General features: G+C 53.0%; 1 protein-coding gene across 2 annotated transcripts in view; it reads left to right on the top strand.

Annotated features, from left to right (window-relative positions):
* Positions 1 to 12,976: 12,976 nt before the first annotated feature.
* The window catches only part of LINGO1 (leucine rich repeat and Ig domain containing 1), a 152,063-nt gene continuing 150,855 nt past the window's right edge, over positions 12,977 to 14,184 (top strand). For both annotated transcript variants that reach the window (XM_085070976.1, XM_085070974.1), the window contains exon 1: positions 12,977 to 13,185. The gene's annotated coding sequence lies outside the window, so the exon portion shown is untranslated. The remainder of the gene's footprint in view (positions 13,186 to 14,184) is intronic.

The following is a 14,184-nucleotide window of genomic DNA, read 5'->3' as shown; positions in this document are numbered from 1 at the left end:
GAGAGGATCCGCTCCTCGGCACGACCCATGCAGGGCAGCCAACCCACCCACGTCGTGCTGGGGAGCGGATCCTCTCCATCAGCCACCTGAGCATCCCTCTGCAGGAGGATGCTGCATGCTCACACCCTCGTCCTTCCTTCTCAGGACTGTGGGATGTGGTCTGGGAGAGTCCATCCTCACTGCTGGGATGAATGGGGTGAGGAGGGGCTGGGTGCCAGGCCACACTGTCGCAGGGGATGCATTGCTGGGCCAATGGCAGGGCACAGCAGGGAAGAGCTTCAAGGGATAAGTCCATCACCCATCCTGGCAGTGTCTGATTCACCCTGGCCTTGGGCTGCTGCCAACAGCTAACCCACAAGTGTCTGTCATTAAGCATCTATTTAGGCGTGCAGAAGTTACCTAATTTTTCAAGGGTGCTGCAAACCCCCAATGTCCTTGAAGTCAGTTGTTGCTGAAAGTACCTGATACCTACAAAAATGAGTCATGGGGCAAGTGCATCTGATGCCCAGCAGAAATAGGTGGGTAAAGGGCCAGCCTGCACGTGGACTAGATGTTTCCCTATTAGCAAAGGGGGTGTCAGTGTGTATCAGAACCCTCCTGGATGTTGGGAAGCGATCCTCTGACCAAAGCCAAGGCAGGCTGCAACCCTGCATCACTGGAGAAACCACAAGAGTGATGGGAAACTCCATAGGAAAGTGCCTTTCCCTGTGCAGCATCCTATTGCCACTGAGGCTGTCCCTGCTCCATGTCCCCAGCCCTGCTGCTCCCCAAAGGTGGCCTTTGCTCATGGGAGCCAAACTACTTGTAAAGCCCTGCCTAGAAAAGGTGGCCAAAATAGGATGCTAGAGGATTATTCCCCAGCCATGCTCAGCAGGGAACATGACCACCGAGGATAAAGGCAGGAATTAGAGGAGGACATCTGAAGACAGAGGCTCAGGCTGGGAGAAGGATCCCTGCAGAAGGAGGTAAAACATGGGCAGTGGTTTTTACTCCCCTGCATCTGTTATTTGACCTTATAAAACTCTATTTGCGGAGGTGGTTGTTATTTTTTGTTAAAACTTTTAATCTAAAATCCCATTAGGCTCAGCGGTGTGTTCATTTGTGAGCAGAGGCAACACAGTTCGGTGTTTGCTCATTCCTGTATCTTCCTCACTTCAAACAGATGTAATAAAGTATTTTCTCTTTCCTTCTTGTTTTCCTTTGTGGTTTGGCTTTCTTTAGGAGCCTTGGAGGCAGTTCAGCCTGGTTTTCCCCATTCCCAACACCGCATGTCTCTTCTAGCTCTGCTGCTTTCAGGTCTGTTGAAATCAAATAAATTCACAGGCTGTCCTCTGAAGCAGGGACTTTTCTCTGCCTGGCTCTCCTGGCAGTGGGGTTAAACCAGCCCATCCAGACGAAATTGTCTGACTTTAGGATAAAACAGCATTAAAAGATACATCGAGGGTGTCTTTTTATGTGTATGCCCATCTCTCCCAGGCAGCAGCAGCCTGTGGAGGGGGCAGCCTGGTCCCCACACCCAGGGAGACATCACAGTGGCCCTTTACTGTGTTTTTTTTCTTCACCCCCACTTCTCTGTCATCTTTATTTCAGGAATTGCTTTAAAACCAGGCTTTGAATAATTCACCGGGAGCATACGGCAGTCCACCCTGATTGCTTCGTCACAGCTTCCCTTGACTTCAATAATTCACTTTCCCACCAGGAGCTGATGTGCTTTCCTTGTACGTGGGTTTGCTGCTGAGCACACCCGGTTCCCGGAGCAAAGCTGGTCATGAGGAGGAGTAAAAGGGGATTTAAGGCCAAATGCCTTTGTTTTAAGAAGCACCACATTTCAAGGCAGAGGGTTTGCCAGGCAGCTTCTCCAGCCATGGGAAAGGAAACACCAGATTCCCATGGGAGCAGAGGGCATTGGTCCTGCAGCCTCTTCCTTGGTGTGAGGCTTTGGGGCTGCACCTCCAGTGGGTCAGTGTCTACCCCCCGAAAGCATCCCAGACCCACTGCTCCAACTATGAGAGCTGCATCACACCCCAGTCTTCTTAATGAGGTATCTAGGCTTGTGTTTTCCCCCAGAAAATCAAGCCAAAAGGGGCCAATTATCTGGCAATGGCTAGGAAAAGCAAATAAGAGTGGGAATGGCAATAAGCCACGGGGATTCAGCAGCCTCTGCATCCAGTCCCTGCTTATCTGGTTAAATTAGGGTTTAAGTTAAAGGAAGCACAAAGGCTCCTATTGCAGTGTATTGATGGCAGAAAGTATGATATGCATGGGGAGTAAATATAAAATATATAATGTTCTACGTGTATACAGTGGTGTTTCTGCTGTGGGTCTCTCTTCCTGCCATCTCAGGAGCAAAGCTGGTGACTGATGTGCAGCAAGGAGCCACAGCTGTGAATAACCAGCAAATTCCTGGAAGGAGAGCTGGGTACCTGATCCTGCAGATGCTGTGGGATGTGTGTTTGTGGTGATGCAGACTGAGGTAGGTGATGGTAAAGATGCTCTGGTGCCTGTGTAAGAGTGTGGCATGGAGGAAAGAGCTTACAATGGTGCTAAGTGCAGTGGATTTAATTTCCTTGCAGTAGCACTTCGATATTACAAGGCGCTCCAGAAAAATCAGAGAGGGCCTGGAGCGAAATGCAGCCGAGTCAATTGAAGTTAACTTCCCTGGGCACAGGGCCAGGCCCCTCTTTAAAGGCTATTTTTCCAGAAAGGCTGCAAAAATGTATTTTGAGTTGCTTTTGATTCAACTGCCTTGAGCCTGCTTGAGTGAACTGTGTGCACAAAGAACCCTGAAAGCCTGGGCTTGCAGGAGGGGGTGCAGACTGCAAGGAGCTGGCCTTATATCACCCCTGGATCTCTTGAAGGAGCCCCATGAGTGCTATAGGGGCACACAGGGGCCCCCCAGCCCTGTCCTTCTCCAGTATCACTGAGGAAGGCTAGGGGACTAAGCAGGCTGGAAGAAGGTGGGGGATGCCTTGCAGCCACAGGGCATGGAGAAGGGTTTATCATCAGGCAAGGCAATGCTCTGCCCATTCCCAGTGCTGACTGGAGGCAGAGGGGTCCCCAGTACCAAGGGACTCCTGGCTGGGGGAAGGAAGGTACCAGGAGAGCTGAGATTTAGGGACAAAGTGTCTGGACAAATTTGTTGCAGGTGAGGGCTGAGCTGAATGTTCCCAGGTTGCTTGGGGGGCTTGATGTTCCATGTCCTGGGGCTGATGAAGCAGAGCATCCCCTAGCTCGACTTGCAGTTTCTCTCCCTTAAGGGTGTGCTTCCCACACGACGTGGAGCAGGAGGGGTTTCCACAGCTTTTCTCCCCCTCCACTCCCCCTCGTCTGCTGCTGCCGCTCCCAATAGCTGCTGCCTCTCTAATTGCATTATAGCCAATGGGGGGAAAGAAAACACTGCTTCAGCTTCAAACAAACTGACGCCCTAACCCAGCTCATTAGCCACCTGACTGGCTCCCCAACCTCCCGTGACACTCCCGTATTTGTCACGCTGTTTTAGCACCACTAACGAGCACAACAGCCAAGGCTGTGGCCGGCGGCTCCCCCAGCACCGGACCTGGGCTCTGGCAATGAGCTTGTGTCCAGCACCCCAAGGGGATGCTCTGCATCTGCCGTGCTCATCCTTCTCTTTGCCGTCATCCTTTTTATTCACAGGCGCTTCTTCTGGCCTACTTGCATCCAGTTCATTTTCCTTTTGTGAAATAAAACCTGACTCCAGGCCTTATTTGGCAAATAGAGCTGGGAGAAGCTGGGCTTCCTCTTTCTTCTGACAAGCCTTTCAGGATGGGGGAGATGAGATGGAAAGAGAGAATGATGAATAGGATGCAAAAGCGGGGAAGAAAAATAAACAGGAGATAAAAGCGGGTATGGGAGAGAGAGAAAAAAAAAGGCAGATCTATAGCTGGAATGGGAAGCAGAGGGAAGGCAAGAGGGGACCTGCTAAACCCCAACCACCCCAGCCCCTGTGCACAAAGCAAGGGACCAGGGTCTGCACTGGTATATGTCCCTCCCCAGCTCATCCTGGCCGTGCTCACATGGGGGGTTTGGGGAGGGGGACCTGCTGTATTAGAGAAATGTCCATGTTTCCATCCAGGAGCTCCCCTCTCCTCTCCTACAGTATTCCTTAACAATTTTCCCCTGAGGTGCAGGTCATTCATGTAACCAGATGAGCACTTAAACCCAACTCTGTCTCCAGCTGTCAAATGCTGTAAATATCTGGGAGGTGGTTAAAGCTAGGAACACACGGAGATGCTTTAAACACAGCCCAGAGCCAACCCCACCACTGGTAGGGCTCATAAATATCCCCTCTGTGTTCCTGCTCTGTCAGGAGGCAGCAATAACAGAGAACAAAAGCCAAAGCCATCATGGGGTGGCTTCAGCATCTCTGATGCCTCCTTACCCCTTCCAGGGCGTGATGAATAGCAATGAGGAGTAAAACTCAGTTAGCTGGAGGGAAGTGGTGGCACAGGGGTGTCCTCTGGGCATGAGATGGTGAGGTTGGGAGCCAGTACAAGTGGCTCAGCATGGAAGTCATTGTTTTTCCTATTATTTCCCCATTTTCAGCTGGCTGAGTAGCACTGAACATCTGCCTTAAGGCAAGTCACCTGGCCCAGCTCTTGAAACCACCAGCTTCATTGGCAGCAAATGAAGTCCTTGGCTGAAGAGAGAAATTGAGGGCTTAAAACTATTTGTGCAGGAATCAGGTGAGAGTGAATGCTGTTAAACAGGGCATGAGACAGGAAACAGGTATTTGCCTGCACAGAGCAAATGCTAGGCATCGCTGGGGAAGCCAGGGAAATGTCTCTCCTTTATCAACAGGTCCTATCACCCCATCAGCCCTACGAGCACAGGACCTGCAGGGCAGCAGGACCTGCTCTTGGGGAAGGTGGAAGCCTCATCCGGAGGCAGCACTGGCAACACAGCTCTGCCCCAGCTGTGATTTTTATAATAAGCTGAATTCTCAGCTGGACCCGGCAGAAAATCAATAGTGGGACTTGAGAAAGCAGTCAAAATCCATGGAGCTAAATTGGCCACCCCGCAGGCAGCCGGGCCTTCTCGGGCATTGTGATGTGCAGCCACACTGAAAGGGGAAAAATAGGACAATTTCAAAAATCCTTTGAAATAATTGCCTAAGATTATTGAATTCTCTTGAAATACCAGGGCAAGATGCAGAAGTGCTTTTTAAAAAGTTGGCAGTGGGAGCTGGAGAAGCAAGGGAAGCCACCTTCCTGCTGCCAAAGGCATCTGGGGACGGTTGAGGGGGGTTTTTCCCTTTCCCAATTAGATCCAAAGAGTGCCTGCCACTCCACCTGTGGAGCGTTATCTGCAGAGCAGCACATCGGCTTTAGCAGAAAGCCTCTCTTTTTCCAAAGTCTCTTTAATTCCTTCCTTTTAGATCTGCCTTTTCAAGCACAGGCCCAGCGCCTTCCATCTGCCCTTACAATAGAGACGGTGTCCTGAATCATTTTATTTTTGGCAGCTTTGCCTTCAGCTCTTCGTTGGCAGGGAAGCAGGAAGATATCCCCCTCTCTGCAGCCTCTGAGGATATTGTTGGATTTGGGGATGGCTATTTTGGTCCTCAGCTCCTCTACCGCTGGTGGATGCAGGACAGACAGACACTGCTGGGCAGCATCCCTAGGCTGTGTGAGTCTGTCCATAAGTTACTCACAGCACGTGGCTCTTGCTGGTTTATAGCCAGGTGACTATAGGGACACCTGGCTAATGTCATGTGCATCCTGTATTCCACCCCACATCCACGCCATGGTAGCCCAGGGCTGAACATTCCTCACTTGGGGCTGTGGAAGGCATGGGGAGCCTACACCAGAGTTTTCCATGCCTATCAACCTCTTCCAACCTATAGGAAAAAAGACACGGAAGGGAAGTGTGGAAAAACATAAAGAAACAATTTTCCTCTGACATTTTTCTTTTCTTTTTCAATGTGAACCCTTACAGGAGGAGGTCTTAAAAATTAATAATGTTCTTTCTTTTCCTCTTTCTATTCCCGAGACTCCTGGTTTAAATTAATGAAATGTCAAATACTATTAAGTTCTGATGATGTGATTGTGATAACGAAGGAACTGATTTCCAGCCAGTTTACAACTCTGATCCATTCTCTCACCCCCCTTCTCTTTTTTGGCTCTGATTAAAACTTCCTTTATTACATTTGCTCTTTCATGGGCTCCCTCTGATTTCTAACCTTTCTGGTCCAAGGCTGGGGAAAGCCTTTTCATTGAGCAGACTTGATGGCTTTTTAGCATTCTGGTATTTTCCTGCCATGTCTGCTCAGGAGCTGGTGGTTGCTCCCAGGGATGTCACCTGGGGTGCTTCAGGGCACATCAGGACTGGACCCTGCCACTGGGATGTGGCTTTCAAAGATGTGGCTTTCAGAGATGCCAAGCTGTGTTTTCCCTGATGGTAACTTTACCAGAGCAATGTGAAAAGGAAAAAAAGACCTTTGGTCACAAACTGCCCTGGGAAAGGCCAGACAGGGATCTCCAGAGAAGGCTTTCCCAAATGCCTTAACAGCCTGACTAGGAACTGAGGCAGTCCTTGCTTCGCTTGCTTCCCTGACAAGGTCATATGGTGAGGGTTGTGCAGCTGGCAGCATGTCTAGAGGGATGAATTAGGGAAGGACAAATGGATGGACTAACAGTTAGATGGGCCCATCCTCTAATGGATGGGCAACAAGGTGACAAGGTGATCTTGCCAAGGCCTTCATTAGTCACCTGCCTGGCTGTGCTCCCTGGCGAACTGGAAGAGCTCAAAGGGTTAATCTGTAATTTAGGACTCAATACCAAAGATACAGTTGTTGGGAGAGAAGAAAGCCCTGTCGAAGGCTTTGGGAAATAATTTGCCTTGGCACTTTCTTATAAGAGTGAATTGATTTTTGCTGGGCTGTGTCAGGCTGAATTATGAATGGGGGAAAGTAGGGCTGGTGCTCCTGGAGCTGAAGGTGTGATAATTAGAGGCACGTGCAGAGGGGCCTTAGGGGCTGCCTCCTTACAGGATTTCCCACGTGAATCCAGGACTCAAGAGTCCTCAGAGTCCTTGGAGAGATGGGTCTGCTTTAGCCTGGACAAAGAGGTGGCCCCCATGTTCGTGGCCCCCAGACTGGACCAGGAGAAGCCTTTTCTGGACCATCTAGAACCATGGTCTCTCCCTGTCCAGGCAGCAAAGCAGCAGACCCTGCTTGCTGGAGAGTGAAACAAAGCATTGCCATCATCCTGGAAGGAGGTGGGAACCTGCAAGAGGTGATCCTGTCACCCTGCCCTCAGTCCTGCCCTGCCCACTGCAGTTCTGCTGAGAAGGAACCGTGCCCCCAAGCCCTGTTCCTGCCCTTAAAAACTCCTGGTGCTGTGTCACTGCCTGCATCCTCCATCAGTTAGCACTGAGCCCGCTGCCCTTCAGGTGCGTTATCGTGACCTGCTCAGACGCTGCTTTCCAAGGCAAAGGCGTACAATTCCTGCAGGCTGCTGGGAATTGTAGTGCAGTGAAGCCAGCAGGCAGGAGTGGGGACAAAGCTAGGCTCCCAGCTGGTTGCTGGCCTGGCCTGTGCTGCTCCCCTCGGCAGAGTTAGCACCAGACCTTGCCCCCTGTGCGCAGAGACCCTGGGAAACCTGCATCTGCCTCCAGCACCAGCCGCCTCTGCAGAGCTCCAAGCATTCTGGCTTTTGTTTGCCAGCTCGAGGGAAGGCACTGGGAAGAGAATGAGGTCTGGGCTTTTTCTTTTTTCCTCTTGCCCTTTTATTTATTCTCCTCTATTACAAACCAGCTCCAGCTCATCAGTAAGACCTGGGAACAGCAACTCCTGAATAAGAAAGACGCTGTAGAAAAGCCTTGCCTGATCGCAGCCACTTCCCAAACAAAGGGGCTCAGACTATTCACTTCCTTCCCTGCTCCTTTTCCCAGAAAACCCACCCCAGAGAACAGCTTGTTCAATAAGCCGTCTGCTCCGTAATCAGACTAACCCAGTAATAAGCACCGGGCTCATCCAGCTCGGCACAGCGTCTCCCGGTTCCTGGGAGGATGGAATGCCCTGCTCCCCAGGGAAACAGGCACAGAGAGGAGGCGGCTCTCACACGGCACAGCCAGCACTCTGGGAGGGGGGAAGAGGGGGGGACCCATCTCTGTTGCCTCCCGGAGCCGTGGTTTAGCCCTCCCCAGGTAATTGTGCATGGAAATGGATTCCCATTTCTCTGCTCAATCGTCCTGTTTGCTGTCACAGCCGAGCGTTTTGCATGTGCAATTACCCGTCCCCGCACATCTCTGTGGGCACGCTCAGGTGTCGCCTGCCAGCCTCGGGCGGCCGCCGCGAAGCCACGTCGCGTTGCGTTTGGGCTGCAATAGCAGTCAAGCAGAAGCCATTTTCCATATGAAGCTGCAGGACCTATGGGATAAATAAATGGGTTGGAAAGCCGGTCTGTGTAATGAGTTAATTTAAAACCTGCCTTCCCTTCTTGTATATTAATTTACTTGGCATTATGTTTAATCTTTCACTTACTGGGTTGCATTGGTTTCTTTCTCTCCTTCCCCCCGGCAGAATCCTGGGATGCTTTGCCTTCGGCTGGAGCAGAAGAAAGCTAAGCCAGGGCTGGAGAGTGGGGACCAGACCTGGGCCAGGAGGAACTGCTGAGTCCCACAGGAGCCCAGAGTGGCATCTTGAAGACTTCTTTTCGAGTGGATGCCCAGCAGAAGTGGACAAATTCCCTGCAATGGAGGGGAGAGCACTGCTGGTGCCATTCCCAAGGTGCTAATTACTTTAACCTACTGGGAGGGTGGTGTGGGGAATTAATCAGCTGTAAGAAGGACAATTGGAGCTAACAAGGCAGCAGGAAATGGAAGCAAAGGACTGGGTGGAGGAGCTGAAATTTGGCTGGGGATGATCCTGCCCAAGCATCCATCACGCTGCTCCCATCCTCTTGCCAGTAGCCACGAAACCTCGGGTGTGAGTGGATGGCACTTCACATGAGCACCTCTCTGAAGGGCACGGGAGGCCAGTGCATTAAATAAAAGGCTTCTGCAGCCAGGGAAAGCAGGGCAGAGCTGATAGCAGGTGCTCTGTGGTGAGAATGAATAAGTGAACACAGGTCCTGGGCTTTGTATTACCCCGTAATGAGGCTGTGATGCTGCCCTGTGCCCTTGGCTGGTCTGGATCCCCACCAGATTGCTTGCTGGTCCAGTCGAAGAGAAACTCGAGGGTGGATATTGCAAGCAGGGGGAAGTGCTGAGGGAGGGAGCAGCAGGCAGGGCTTGGCAGGGCTCACCAGCAACCCAGTGATGCTGTAGCAGTGAGTGCCAGAAAGTGTGGCAGGCACGTCTGGTGTCAGGACACCTTAGCGGGAGTAACCCCAGCCATTCCCATCACCTGTCTCCGCGGGGGATTGGCTTAAACTGTTTTATAAGGATGGATGGACAATCTGAGAGACTATTGTGGAGTTTATTTAACATAGGCTGACTGGAGAAACTGTCCCTGAGGCCATACCAGAGAAAAGGATGGATGCAGGGCCCTGGGGCTGCACCCAGCCCAGGGAGCATGAGGCCACAGGCAGGAGATTTGATCCATGCCCGCTGCCTCTTCCGTGCTGGGGGAGCATGGGGAGCCTTGCGGCAGCTGCTGCTGGGAACAGCCCCTTCCCTCCCCTCTTGCTAACGAACGTAGGTGAAACTTGCTGTGCCATGACTTTAATCAGCAAAGAAAACTGCAAAGCCTTTTTCCTTTCCCTTTCCCCACCTGCTGAATTCAGCACCGAATGCGAATTAGGCAGCGTTTGGGCTTGGCTGCGTGCCCGCTTCCCGTGCTAATGCAGGGAGCCAGACTCTCCCGCACCCCCAGCCTCCCAGGCTAATCCAAGGCGCGCCTGGATCAGCCCCTGGCATTTCACACTGTGCGCGTAACCCCTGGAGCTTAAAGGCTGCTCGCTGCTGGCTCAGCCCGTGTGGCTCCTCTGAGCACCCACTGCCAGGCTCAGCCCGTGCCGGGGAGTGGGACTGGCCCTTGGCACCCATGGGTGGCTGGGCAGGGTGGCTCCAGCAAGGACAGGCCTCACCAGCCTTGGGAGCCAAGCCTGCAGCTCTGCGGAGTGTGTGCTTGCATTGTCCCACAGCAGCTGCTGTGCTCAGCAGCAACGGGCTGCCTGGAAGGGCAAGAGTCAGCATCCCGGAGCTCTGCATGTGTGTGGGGTGCTGGAGCTGCACCCCCGGGCTCACACCTGTGGGTCTACCAGCGTGGCAGGAGTAATTTGTGGCTCCATTAGCAGTGGGAGTCAGCGTAGCAGCCCTGCAGTGTGTCCATTTGATAAGAAGCAAGTTCCACTGAATAATGAGCAGTAATTGGATTTCAGGGTTAACCAGCTTGCAGCAAAAATAGAAAAGAACAGAAAGCCATTGGATATTTCTGTTCTGGCTCATCAGACACTGGAAGTTTATCTCTGCTGAGAATAGCACAGGAGAGGTAAAGTTATTAGTGACCATCAGAGCATGGTGATACCATCTCCCTCTTGTGTTTAGTGGGATGAGTCTGTGCGTCCTCTGTGAGTTTCATTTAAGGCTGTGGAAGTTTATAACCCCCTGCGGGAGAGCTCCACATGTGCACCAACGTGGTGTAGCAGAGAGGGGAGAAAACAGCTCTCCTTAGTGTGCAGGAGCACCTGGCCTCTCTGCCAGCCTGAGGCAGAAGGCATTGTCACCTGCCAGTGTCACCTCATCCAGGTGACAACGTGGTAGGGGGAAGGCCAGCAGATGTGCAGCCCGTGCCTAGGGCTGTGGTTGCCTGCTTTGAGGTGGCACCAGTGTAGGCAGGATGGGCACTGGTGGCTGTGCCAAGCACTGAGAGATGCACACAGCCATGGTGGCCAATCTTCCAGCGAGTTGAATTCCTGCTGGGAGTTGCGCAGGGAAGGGCTATTAGCATGGGGGGGAATGGAGAGCCTGTTTTGTAGGATTAATCTGAAAGCACTTGGCTTGTTTAGCCCAGCAAAGAAAAGCAAAACAGGAATATGATTACTCTCCATGAATATATCAAGCAAGTAAACACCAGGTACAGAAAGGAACCATTTAAGCTAAAAGACTGTGCTGGCACAAGAACAAATAGGCTTTAACTGGCTAATGTAGGCTGGAAATTAGGAGACAGTTTTTAACCATAGGAAGCAGAGGAGGAAAAATACCTCATTGCTTTTCCAAATGGAGCTGGACCAGCACGTGAAGGGAACAGAAAGCCAGCTGCCTGCAACTGCAGGGGTCTGGGGTAGGAGCCAGCAGGTCCTGCCATGCCAGACTCCTTCCAGGATGGCTGGGTGCACAGTGCACAGCCAGCAACTTGAGGTTCCCTGGTTTCCCAAGGCAGGGAGCACTCTTCCTGCAGGCAGGGCCTGCTGACAGCAGCCTCCCTCTGTTCATGGGCTGGCAGTTACCTGGCACTGGGGACAGCCCCCAAAGTGCTCGGAGTGGAAGGGGTAGCCTAGGGAACCAGAGGCAGCCAGTGGCATCTACCAGCTTGGAAGGTGCCACAGGAGCAAAATCTTCACCGATGTGAGCAGGGCAGCTCAGAGCACCTAGATTTGTGCTGGCAACCTGCTGCCGTCACTTCTTGGTCTGGATTTTCAGTGGGAATGGCACACAGCTGGGCCACTAGCTCCAGATTTTACCTTCTGCATGAAATTATTCTCAATTCCCTGTGTATTCTAGGGCCTGTTTAAAAGATGGGTGAAGAATCTGCTGATGAGGACCCTAATCAGTTTTGAGAGCAGGTAATTTCTCAGCTAGAGATCATCTCCAAACAGGAAATCAGATTCAGGAGATAGCTGCTTTATGCAGCACATCATGGTGGACTCGAGCAAAGCTTGTGGTAATAAGCAGAGAGGGAATAAGATCTTTATTAACATTATGCATTAATTACTTTACAATCCTCCTACCAGGTGTGCTTTCCTATCTCACTTATCTCTAGTATTAATGGAACAGCAATAATTCTAGACCCAGTCCTGGCATCTGGGCAGGTTTTTTTGGTGATGTTTCTCCTTCCTGAAACTGGAGGAAAGATGTTCCCTGCCTTCATTGGGCGTTTAGAGCCTGGCAGTGTGCCTGGGATCACAGTAAGACACAAAAGCACCTAAAGGAAACGGCCACTGGATGGAGCCTTAAAGGTCATAACAATCCCCGGCTGCGGTACAGATGGTGTTCACTGATGAAAAACACCAAGCGGGAAAGCAGTGAGCATCAGGGCTGAGGAATGCTGCAGAGCCCAAATCTACGCCTTGATCCCAGCTCCAGACACTTGAGCCAGCTGCCAGCACCTCTGCCTGCTCCTGCCCCCGGGTCCTGCCCTCGCTGTGGCAGCTGTAGATTGCTCGGGGCAGGGATGCACTCACACCCCAGGATGCTCTAAAACACCTCACCAAACACGTTGCTTCATTCCGGCAAGACAAACAGAGATAAAGTGACTGTGTGAAGAGAATTCCAGTTTTGATTAAAACCCACAGACCTGCAAGCCTCGGCTCCCGCTTGAATAAGGATGAGGATAATATTGGCAGGAGAAAATGAAAACATCTGATGATATCTGAAGCAGAAGTGTGGCAGGGTGTCAGCTTTGGGAAAGGGGTTCACAGCTTTCTCCTGGATAGGGTCTGGTGTGCCGAGCTCTTGGCTGCTCCACTCCCTGCAGCCCTGGGAAGGGGTAAGGCAAACCCAGCCAGCGGGATAAGGATTTTCCGGTTAAGTGGACGAATGCGCTCACTAAAAGGGGCTCTACAGGGGGTCATCATTGGGTCCAGCTGTTGGGACTCATGGCACACCCAGCGGGTGATGGAGAGCTCCGGGAGGGGTACGGTGCATGTTGGAGGGGATGTCAAACAGCTCTCACTCTGTGCAGGCGCTCTCCCTTTAAAGCAATCCCGGGGCCGAGAGCGGGGAGGAGGCGGGGGCGGGCGGGGGGCGCGGCGCCTCGGTTCGGCGGCGGCTGCTGCGGCAGGTGGCCGGCGCCGCGGCGGCGAGCGGAGCCCGGCAGTAGCCGCCAGCCCCGGGGTATGCGGGTGAGCGGGAGAGGAACGCGGAGGAAGGCGGAGAGCGGCGGGGAGCGGGGCGAGGGAGCCCGGCCGAGCCCTCCCGAGCGGCGGAGGATGCGCCGAGCCCCGGGGAGTCGAGCCCAGCTGCAGCGCGGCGCGTCCCGCCCGGCCGCCGCCCCAGCCCGCGCAGGTAACGGCGACCGAGGGGATCGGGGGCACTGGGATGGGCTTTTGTGGGGAGAGCATATCCATCCCTCCGGAGGCGGGGGGGCATCCATGCTCCCTGGGGACCTGCGGCTCTGCAGCGCATCACTCGGCAAGTGCGACTTGGTCCCCTCGCAGCGGGGCTGAGATGAGGGAAGGGTCCCCCCCGCGGAGTGAGGGACTCCCCCGGCGCGAAGGGCTCCCTGGAGCAGGCAGATTCGGGGTCGTCGTGCCCTGGGCCCCCCCAATACCCGGGGGGCTGGGAGGCCCAGCTCGGAGCGACGGCAGATGCTCAGTGCCAACCTCAAAACCGCCCCGATCGAAGCTCGGCTTTGAGGTTGGATGCATTCAGCAACCTCAAGCAGCTGGCGCGGGAGATGGACAGAGTGCGGTGTGGGGTGACAGATTCCCATTTTGCCACCTTCTCCCCGAAACTGGCCAACTTTGGGCTGATGCTGTGGGGCACCTGGCCCCCAGTGCTGGCAGGGGTGGCAGTGGGAGACAGTCCTTGCTCAGACCAGAGCTAGAGGAGATAACAAGGATGCCTGGAACATCACAGCTGTGTCCCTAGGGACTGCTGGCTGCATGACGGATGATACCCCAGGTTTAGCATCAGCAGGGGTTCGATTTGATCCCAAGCACTTGGTTGCCAGCTCTCTGTTCACCAGAAGATCTGCCCGGCTAGGGAAGCTGCCTGTGCTTACGTCTTGCTCCCCTGCTAAATTAGGGCAAATTGCCAAGCTGACCCCTTTCTCCCCTGCACATGTCTCTATTGAGAAACTGAGTCACATCTCATGTTCCTCGACTTGTACAGAAGCAACCCACCACAACAGCGACCCGAGGGCCCCAGGGCTCTCCTTTTATCTGCTGCGCTGTTAACGGAGAAGAGAGAGGTTTAATTATCCTCAAGTGTCAGTTCAAGATAGATCTGCTGGGACACAGCTCTTGGCAGGTGCAAAATAACAGGACGTTTTCATGCATGGGA

This window comes from Lichenostomus cassidix, chromosome 10, assembly GCF_008360975.1.
Source record: "Lichenostomus cassidix isolate B80296 chromosome 10, HeHo_3.0, whole genome shotgun sequence".
NCBI classification, from domain to species: Eukaryota; Metazoa; Chordata; class Aves; order Passeriformes; family Meliphagidae; genus Lichenostomus; species Lichenostomus cassidix.
Note: the sequence above shows the minus strand (reverse complement) of the source record. Positions and strands in the feature narration are given on the sequence as shown.